Genomic DNA, 8,975 nt, shown 5'->3' on the forward strand with positions numbered 1-8,975 from the left:
TTCAGGGCCTCTTGCGTCAGGTACTTGCGGCTTCATTGAGTTTTGGTCTAGTACTTCAGGGGCAGCTATAATCTGAGCCCATAAAGTGAATAATCTTTCTAGAGGAAATGCGAGAGATGGAGACAGAGAGTGAGATAGGAAGATCTTCATTCAGGAAAAAAATGCGGTTCTGGGGTGGGAGGGTGGGTCCTCAGTTCAGCACACCAGACCACCGCCACACACCGGGCCTGGGGTCAAGGAAGCTTGATTAAGTCTCCAGACCAATAAAGGGCGGGGAAGGCTGCTCAAAGCTCCCTAAAAGCGTTATGTGCTAATTAGTGCGAATATGAATATTGGTGGAGTGCTTTGCACGCGTATGTCACATAGGGAAAGGATGGCCTCCCGCGACACCAGGGACATTGGTTGGCATATCTGGTTGGCCACATGGCTCGCCGTCGTCCCAGGTGTAGGTAAGTGTTCGGATTTTTCTGTACAGTCGAACTTCTTCCACTGGTAATTAGAGAGCTTGGTGCGGCAAGTTGCTGACGTGAAGAACGTTCATATTGCCAGATGTCGCACGTTACTATTTGCTTGCTGTTTACAAGTGGATTGACCTTCCTTGCTCTTTGTCAGGACTCGAATAATAATTAAATAGTTGCGCTTGGCGGGTGATAGAAGTTGGCTGGTATAAGATATACCACGATCATGTCCATGCTGGCGAAGCATTAACACCGTTCCTAGGCCATGACAACTGGCACCATTTCGAACCTTCGTTCAGGCAGATGGGTCAATGTCGGCCAGGATCGGAGGCCTGGTAAGGAGACTAGTGAGATGAGAAAAAGATGTGGGATGATCAGGACAACGGGAAAACGGAATGCCTTTCTTCAATTGCTCTTTAAGGGGACGTGTTGTCGTCTCGAGAGCGTTCACAAAGTGCCGGAAATAGGAGCGCAGCGCTACGAAGCTACGAATGTGAATTGTAGACTTCGCGACAGGAAAGTTCGTAACGGCACAAATTTTGCTCAAGTCAGCTAGCGCGCCTCTTGGGTCCACCAGGTATCCAAGGACAGTGTTTCAGAGGCGAGCAAAGTAACATGTTGAAGATTAACAGGAGCCTGGCGCGGTGGAACACCTTCAATAATCACTGAGAGATGATCGAGATCCGCGTCGAATATGGGCGAGAAAATGATGACGTCGTCAAAATAGCACAAACAGGTGGACAACTCGAAAACCTGAAGTGGAGTCCTTCATTTACTCGAAGGTGGCCGGCGCGTCACAGAGACCCAAAGGCAACGCCTTGAACTGATACAGATCATAAGGAATAACAAATGCTGTCTTCCCTCGGTCCATGTCGTCGACGGCAATCTGCCAGTGGCCGGACCATATGTCGATAGAATGAAAATAGGTGGCACCATACAGGCGGTCTAGGGCATCACTATTAGTGATTTTGTTCTGGTGGCGATAATCAACACAAACATTCCACCCTCCATTCATCTTTTTCAGAAGAACGAAGAGAGAAGCTCAGGGACTACAGGAAGGCATGATAATGTCTTTTTCAAGCATCTTTTTTTAGATAACTGCTCGTTCTAACGCGGAAACACGATATGGATATCTGTGAATAGGTTTCGCATCATTCGTATTTATGCGGTGGGTCATGATGAACATTTGGTCTAAAATTCGGCTGCCAAAGTAAAAAAAAATTGTGCCCTTCCACCCTGCGAAGAAGTATAACCAGCAAAGCTGTATTGTGATGACTATATTGACAACTATACTGATTTACATTGACTGCTATAGGATCGCTCTAATGGCATATTGATTAGACACACACACATAACTCCCTATTGTTTATCGTTTTTATTTTGTCTCATTTGTTACCACAGTGACCATAGGTTTGTGATCGCTGTGGCACACCGCGATCGGTTATACTGCTATGCTAGAGAAGTTCTTGCAATGGTTAAATCTGTATACGACCGCTGACGCGTGGTTGTCATATTGACGTCCGTGTAGCATTTAATTCCCAATCGTTCAAATAGGAAGAATACTAGCCACTTGCCGTCAGGGCGCTCTACGTCGAAATTAAAATCGACGACTGCTGGGTAAACTATTGCGTTTTACTATGCTTTTCGTCGCTTCAATGGCAGCGAAGGAGCGCCGTCATCCACGTTTCCTAGATGGCCATTATTGCCATGCGTCATGACATGGTCGATAAGATGATAATGTTCAGAGCGACCGACGCGACTCATAGCATCACGCGGAAATGATAATGTACTTTATACAAAGACGAAAGATGATAACATTCAGAGCGACCGCCGCGACTTCTCTTTCTTTCGCGCAAGCGCATGGAGTTACGCCAATGGGGTTTTCGGCGTGTGGGCGATATACGGACGGACGAGTTATCTAGCCATATACAGCTTCGCTGTAAAATGTGTTGTGATAGCCATAAAAAACGCGGCAGGGGGCTTGAGCATGAGCATGCGTAAGGCAAGAGGAAACCATTTCAAAATCGACGCCACTACCGTGGGATGGCGTCTTCGTCTGGGCAGAGGTGCAAGAATCGTCGACTGGGAAGGGCTCGCGTTGATCATCCTGCAGAGCGCTAATGTCAACCAATGAGATCCTTTGTAAAACGACTTGCGGGGTTAGCACGAAATTGACAAGGCGAAGTCAGGCGTCTTTGCCAGTAAGTGTGAGCAGAGTGTGCGGAGTGGTAACATCACGTTTAAGCATAAGCACCGGAAATCGTGCGACTATGTAATTGCCGCCGAGTACAGGAGGTGTAGAAATGGAGTTGACGTGTGTCACATATTTATGCGGGAGGCGAATAAAATCCATGCAGCTTAAACGGATTTGAGGCAGCTCCACAGGGTAGGCAAGAAGAGTCAAGTCAAGGCAAAGTCAGCCGGTTGAGCAGTCAATGAGAGCAGAATAAATGGCGAGAAAATCAAGACCAAGAATGGGTTCTTCAGGGTAATGCTTGATGACGTTGAAGATAATGGTAGTGTTCCCCGCTACGATGGTGATTAGGGCAGAGCACATGCCAATAGTGACGATCCCGCCGTCGGCGACTCGTACAGCTGAGTGCGGGGCAAGCCTTAGAGCTTTCTTGAACCGAGGGCGAAAAGTAGCACTCATAATGAACACATGTGCCGCGGTGTCATTCAAGGCGCACACAGGAACATTGTCTACAAGACCGCTTAATATTCTGATTCATGGGTATGGTCAAGCGAAGATATTGTGCAAATGTCGTCAATGTAGCTCCGCCTCCAGATGCAGCCCTGTCTAGTTTTCCAGTCGGAGGTACTGCAAATAGGTCGCAGAAGGAGACGTCGTCACGGAGGCGAACGAGATTGACAGCGGGAGGGAGAAGGTGAGCTGGCGTTGCGGGGTGTCGTCATAGGTGTCGAAGGGTCAGATGATGCGTCGGACATAGATGAAGCGAATGATCGAAAGGGATGAACTAGAAGGACGAGGGTGGGTGCAGGAGAATACCATGCTGGAGAAGTTCAGCGGCTGTAGCGGTTGCGAGCAATATGCCTGATGCATCGGCAGCTAAAACTTTTCGTCTTATCGTCAAGGGTGCGCCATCCGGACGGGTTCCGTTTTCCGGAATAGTAGTAAGAAAAGCGGGGTGGCAACGTGGGTGGATAAAGAGGGTCAGAGAGCACGGGACGAAAGGAGTGAAGGCGGACGTTTGACAACTTCTGGCGGACGAGGGCCTGTACCAAGAAGATTGTCGCCGGAGAAGGATTACATGACGGAAATGAAGCGACCACCTATTGGGCAGCTTCGACCTCACGACAAATGTTGCGGGTTAAGTTGTCAGATCCTGAAGGCTGGGGGAAGAGATCTTCACAAGATGACGTAGGTGCTATGTTGGGAAGGCGCGTGATGTGTTGGGATACGCGGCGACTTTCAGCATGCTCGAGACGGCGGCACTGAGGATTGAATCGATGCTGGTGGCGAGGTTAAACACCAGTAGATTGTAGATGTCGCCAGCAATGCCCCTGAGTAGGTGACTAACTTTATCGTTCTCCGACATGGTCGGGTCGGCCTTGCTAGAAAAGGCCAAAACGTCGAGAATGTACGTCACGTAGGACTTAGTCGACGTCCTTGCGCGTGTTGCCAGGGAATTCTTCGCTATGAGTTGGCAACCAAACCCATTGCCGAAAAGGTCGCGGTCTTTCCCATTGAAGAAATCTCACCTCGAGGTTTTCTCTTCGTGAGTCTTCGTGCGCGTGGAGTGCCGTGAAAATAAAAAAGAAGGTTAGCGGGTATAATAGTCGGATCCCACTTGTGACTGGTGGTGACACGTTTGTGAAGCCCGTCGCAGCATCAAGACTTCCGGCTCCTGGTGAAAATGCCAGATGCATTGGTTGATAGATAATTTTATTATTTCACTGAGCTGGACTACCCCCCTCTTACGCTGCACGCAGGTAGGGGGGAGGACGAAGCAGGCCCCACGCGTTGAGGAAGGTGAGTCTTAGCGGCCTCAACGGCCAGGCGGGTTGCTTGACGCTGATCGTCTTCAGCCTCGCTCTGGATCCCCAGAATGGAACGCCAGAATACCGAGAGGGTAAAATGGTGACGTAGATTGTGGCTTCAGGCATACAGGCACGTGTAGATTAAGTACAGCAAGCTAGAGTCTAGGTTACGTTGTCGGCGTTGCGACCGCTGCGAAGCTCTATGGCGGGTATATACGAGGAACGTCGACCACCAGTAAATAATGTTTCGCGTAGCTGAGGCACAAAACCATTCTCAAAATATTTATAGGCAAGCCAACTGTGGCCAAGATGGCCACCCTATAACAATCCGGAACATGTCGTTTTTTTCCTTCTTCAGGGCAGCCACAGCGTGGCGGCTGCTGCGTATACACATATATTCTGTAACTGATTAAATCAAACTGGCTAGGTGACTATGTCACCCCCACGTTTCAAAGCTGATGCCCATGAGTCATCACCATGATCAGCATGGTATCGCGCCGCTTGTCAAATAAAGCTGGCCAGGTGACTGTATCAGCACCGCGTTTCAAAGGGAATGCCAATAAATCATGATCATCATTAGCACCGTATCGTGACACTTGCAAAATAACATGCGCGCCACGCAGCGTCTATGCGTGCGCCTTTACATTTAAGTTGCATAATAATACGCGAGGTGGAACACCATGTAGCAATTCTATGGGTAGCCCTAGAATATAGATAGAGAAGTGTTGAGGATAAACGAGATTAAGGAGATGTATAATTATTGTTGTAATGAAAAACAAGTATGGCATACATAAATAATTCAAGGCTAGGGGACTCTTCCTGTTCTGTTTCTAAGGGAGCGCCATTAAATTATTCACATCCATCGTATCGTGCCATTTGACACGCTATGTGATTTGCGCCGCGCGTAATGTCGATACATAGAAACTGTGCATTGCAGCTCCGTTATATTCGACGGGATGTCCCGACATGCAGGAGTTGCATATATCACTTGCATGCTGCATGTAGCTGGACTTGCTTAACTACAGCAGGCTAAGTGACTATTTGACACCACCCCGTCTCCAAGAGAGGCTAAGCAACAACCATTATCATCAACATCAATAGCTCCTCCAGCTTACATGTTGCCTTTGCTGCGTGTGCCGCGCAAGCCTTTCGATTAAAGGCGATACATAGGTGTCCATGCTGGCGGTCCCCTTGGCGATGCCCTGGGCGGTAACGTTGGCGAAACTGTGCCGCGACGAAAAATGGCGGACGTCGCGGAGGGTAACAACACGTCAAGAAATGCTCGGATTGACGTGACATTTCTCAGCGCGGTTCCTGTCAAAAAAGCAAATTACTCCGTTCCGTACATAGCAGTGAACGTTGTGGAATGTACGCAAGAAGTTTGATAAAGAAAGGCTGTCATTCCGAGCATTCCGTCCATGATTCGCTGCGTGCCAACAGGGTTCGCTCGCGCGAGCATGCACGCGTTGCCGGTGCCGATGGGCTGTAAATAAAAAAAAAACTCAAAAGAACAACAAAGATGTTCTAGAACATCTTTGTTCAACAAGTGTTCTAAAACAAGGCATTAGCGTCGTGTACCACATTTTGTTTGTTTCTCAGAATTAAAGATGTTCCATTCAATGCTCAGCCTATACAAAAAGAAAAAGCGCTCGCAATTGCGGCTCAAAAACATCCAGCTATATCCAAGAGCGAACGAAGCCACTGCAACAAGTTTCCCTAGCCTCCACAGCGTTGACTGCCATGCATGGAATGGAGTATAATTGCTTCGGAAAGGAAATTTAGTACATTTAGGTCTGAGTGGAAGCCGAACCCTACAGTCCGGGGAGCGTGACCGGAACGCTTGCCTGAAGCCACGGCTGCTCCACAGTTCTGGCGCACTAAATGTAAGCCTTGTGTTGGCCTGATTGCACCCCGTCAAGTCGCAGCTGTCTCGCTGACTACTGCGTGCGTCATTAGCAGTGCACATGACGGTGCGGAGGAAATGGCGCCACGTCATGAATGTATGAATTGAGCGCCTGTGTGGCGTTCCGACGTCATCAAACAGTATAATGCTTTCGCGTTCCCTCACGTAGGCAGTTTTACGTGCCTGTCGAATTTTAAGTTTTGTTATTGATTTTGCGCCAGGCGTTGTTGCGCCGCAAAGCAGGCGCTTGGGATCAGGCCAACGACGTCACAATCGGGGCTGTGTCGGTTGCGGCGGTTTCGGCGGTTGTCTCCAGTTAGCGATAAAGGAGCGCCCACTCTCTTGCGACTCGCGAAGATGGCTGCGCAAGCACGAAGCTGTGTACGAAGCGCGTGCTGCTGCGGCTTTGTGGGGACGTCGCCTTAGTGCCACACGTTTAATTTTCAATGTGGCTCGTTTGGTCTTGCAAGAAGTCTAGCCCCGACTGTATAGCTTTATGCGCTGCCAGAATTTTTTGCAATGAAGTCTGACCCCTATTGTAGAGCTACTTGTATTACCGAATGTGGAGCTGGTTTTCACCCTGTGTTACAAAAGTGTAACGTCGGAGGAATATTTTGGATACGCTGCGACATCTAGTAGCATTGTCGAGCAGCCCGCGCGCGGCCTTCTAAACAAGAAGCGTGGAGGACCGGTGCCTACCAACGATGGGCATTGCTACCTCACTAGCCGCACACTTTGTGGGACACACTCACCGGCCCACGTTGGCGATAGCTTCATAGTAGGGCAGCACACACTCAGTGGATTTATGGCGCAGCTCGTTAATGCGTTGGTGTAAAAGATGTTCATCGAGAAGTGGCACATACCCAGTGCATGTCTGGTGGCGCAGTCTGCTAAAGCATCAGGTTGCTGTACTTGAGGTGCCCATATTTCTTGGGCTCAATTCCATCAGCATCGCAGAAATTTGTGGGGTCTCTTTTGTAATTTTAGGGAGGCACCTTCCTAGTGGCACAAATCTAGTTACCGAAGTTGGGATAAAGACGTCCATTGATAGTAGCGCACACCTACTGGCGACTCCAGTTAGCATAAAAGATGTTCACTTAAGAGGAAGCTTTAGCTCCGACGCAGCCTATTCAAATACATGTAAAACGCAAAAACGTTTTTATGAGATAACCCCTGGACCGATTTTAATGAAATTTGTTGCATTTAAAAGAAAAAGTTAAATTCTAGTGACTGTTGCAACGGCATTTCGATTTATGGCTTCAATTTTCCTAAAATGATTTTCAAATATTTCACCGTTTGAAAAAAATGGAAAAACGAAATTTACAAATCCATAGCTCTGCATCGAGAATTGATATCGCAGTTCTGTAAGCGGCATCAATTAGATCATTCAAAGCGGACAAATACATTACGTCATTTTACATCTTACGTGAATTTGTTACGTTTGTTACAAGTGTTTTGGAAAAGTTGTATTTTCCCATTAACAAATTTTTTTATAATCATGTGTGACATATCAATTTTGTCCGCTTGAGATTTGCTGTTACATGCAATTCACAGAATTGTATTATCATTTCTTGTTGTTGAGTTACAGAGTTGTTAATTTGATAGTTTTGTATTTTGAAAATTTTCGATTTCTGCCAATTTTTAATGAAAAATTGGCGACCTAACTCAAATATTCGAAACTAATATTCACTGGATTTTATGTTTTTCTTTTAAATGCAACAAACCTCGTCAAATTTGGCGCAGTGGTTGCCAAGAAAAACGAATTTTGCTTTTACATGTATTTAGATAGGAGCACCCGAGCTAAAGCTTCCCTCTTAAGACCACCACAGATCGAGTGGTGGGACATACCCGGCGGTCACAGCCAGTGTCCCATGTCGGCGCTAAAGAGTGTCGTCGAAGAAAGGCACATATGTATGCATTCTCCCCAGTTGTTCCCTAATGTATATCTTGGACGGCTGGTTTCGATTCCGCTTCCCTCAGTGCAGGAGCCGAGGTCGGCGGACAAGCAGATACCAACATAGAAAGATAGATAAATAGATACTTTGCCCCCCTGGAAAGCGCCGGAAGTTCCCTTGGGTTTCTGACGCAATATAGGAACTCTATGATGAAAGTAGTGCCTTATCCTGTAGCATTGTTCTTTATTTTATTTTGTTTTATTTATTCTAGTCTATGCGCATAGATGGAATCGCTATTTTCTCACATATTTGCTGAGCTCACCTCAGCCACTTCGCTTTTTAATGCGAAAGCGCTGTACACGAAAATCCGGTGTTGTCGGCGGCGGCGTGACCGAAAGATGGTACCAAATATAGCCAGAATAGCAGCTTGGGCTTGTTGGTTTTCCATCCTGCTAGTAACAGCGCAAAATGTAGACAAGGGACGAGACAAGAAGACACCACAAGCGCTGACTTTCAAGAACCTGAAAGTCAGCGCTTGTGGTGTCTTCTTGTCTTGTCCCTTGTCTACATTTTGCGCTGTTACTAGCAGCAAATATAGCCGCCGGTGCCAAAAGTGAAAACACGTCAAATAGGGCTCGGAATGACGTCACGTTTGTAACGCAGGTTTCTGCAAACAAAGTAAATTATTTCCTTCGAAAAGAAAATTACGTCAATTTC

Source organism: Dermacentor variabilis, chromosome 7 (assembly GCF_050947875.1).
Source record: "Dermacentor variabilis isolate Ectoservices chromosome 7, ASM5094787v1, whole genome shotgun sequence".
Classification (NCBI taxonomy): domain Eukaryota; kingdom Metazoa; phylum Arthropoda; class Arachnida; order Ixodida; family Ixodidae; genus Dermacentor; species Dermacentor variabilis.